Source organism: Malania oleifera, chromosome 12 (genome assembly GCF_029873635.1).
Source record: "Malania oleifera isolate guangnan ecotype guangnan chromosome 12, ASM2987363v1, whole genome shotgun sequence".
NCBI classification, from domain to species: Eukaryota; Viridiplantae; Streptophyta; class Magnoliopsida; order Santalales; family Ximeniaceae; genus Malania; species Malania oleifera.
In genome coordinates, this window is record NC_080428.1 from 7,681,774 (window position 1) to 7,683,803 (window position 2,030).

A 2,030-nucleotide genomic window follows, 5' to 3' on the forward strand; every position below is an offset into this window, starting at 1 on the left:
CTCTAGCCGAAGAAATCCAACCCTTCTGAGCTCCGGCCAAGTACTCCAGCAATCCAGCCCCTCTGGCCCCCTCTGCAATTCGCAGCCTCCACAACACGCACAGCCACGGTCCAGCTCCAGTTTGTAGTTCTACCAGCCAAGGCACAACCAAACCAGTGGCCATCTCTCTCTTTCTTTTTCCCTCTTTTTAATTTCTCTCTTATTATTTCTTTGTTCTCCTTTATACAATTAAATACTCTGTTATGTAGTTTTTGTTATTTTATTTTAAGGTTTATAAGGTGATTTAATTTTTCTTCTCTCTCTTTTGTTTTTATTTATTTATTTGTTATTAAACTGAATATTAGTATAGTTTTAATTTTTTTCCTTATTAATTAATTTTAATCAGATTAAGTTTGGGTTCATTCTAAAATAAAATAAAATAAAAAATTTGTTTTTTTTTAACCGCAGGTTCGATTTAATTTAGGGTCGGTTCTATTCAAAGTTCGTTTTTTTTTTTTTTATCGTGTTTCATTGTCTTTTTAATGCTAATTTTCCGTTCATGTTCATGGTTGCATTAAATTGTGATTTTGTTTCAAGTTCTTAATTTTGTTAAAGGTTCATTTTTTATTACGCATGTTTGTTTGGTTGAGTTTCCATTGTTTGTTTTTAATTCCATGTTCTAGGTTGTCATTTTTAATTAACGCGTGTCCCAATGTTTCCTTGAGTAGATTAGGGTTTCCATTGTTTGCTCCTTAGTTCCATGCATGTTTGTTTGGGTTTCACTTTGCGTTTTATTTTAATTAGTTTGAATAAATCTCAACAATTTTGAAAATCTCGAATCTGAACTAAGTTCAGTGCATTTTTAATTTCGATTGGGAGAACGTAAAATCTGATATTAAAATGCATATCCTGATGAGACAATCTAGTCCTTGGGCTGAGTATTACACGACGTAAATTCGATACTTGGGATAGCTTCCAAGCTACTCATTTTTTGAGTGAGTCAAGTTTTTGGCGCCATTGCTAGGGAATGTTGGTCTTAGTCACAAATTAGCGCTTTTCCTATCAATTTTTTTTTTTTGTTTTATGAAAAAAGAAAAAAAAAAGATGAAGAAAAAAATAACAAAAAAAATTTGAGTTTTGAAAAGAAAAAAAAAATACATAAATATGGCTACACCTATACTGCGCACGATAATGGACTTTTTGTAACTTGAATACGCCACTGCATCCTCTTTCACTTTGCCTAATAAAGAACTTGATATCATAAGGCAGCGCAGGAGGAAGTCATTGTTACCTCAATTCTGCGGGATGAAATTTGAGTGCCCTTATCGGCACCTGTCAGAGTTCGAGTTGACTTGCAATATTTTTTTCTCTCGTACTAGAACTGATGAATCTACTAAACTACATTTATTTCTTGGCTCTTTGAAGGATAGAGCACAGATGTGGTTTAATTCTTTGAGACCTCACTCTATCACTAATTGGGCTGATATGGAGTGTGAATTTCTGCATGCGTTTTGTCCCTCACATAACACTCAATTTTTGCAGGAACAGATTCTTAATTTTGTGCAACAGGATGACGAGACATTTCGGGTTTGCTGGGAGCAATTTAAGGATCTGGTAAGCACTTGTTCACATCATGGGTTTGACTCATGGAGGTTAACTGATTATTTTTATACTGCTCTTACCCCTGATTGCAAGTACTTTGTCCAAACCATGTCTAATGGAGAACCCGTCAGCGAGGATCCAGATCAGGTACTATCATTCTTTGACTTAGCTGACAATGTCCTACAATAGAATACACGAGACAATCAGGCACTTATGACTACACAACCTATCAGCACAATTAGTTGTAAAGAAGCATATGAGCCAACATATTATCTAGATGATCCTCTGCCTCAATATTAGCCAGAATAGATCCCTCAAAGTTGTACGCCATCAGAACTTCTTGAGGATAGCATGACACAAATGGCGAATATGCTCCAGCAGCTCATGAAAACTCAGATTAATCAGTACACTCAGCATACTCATGACTTAAATGAATTGCGGGATACCAT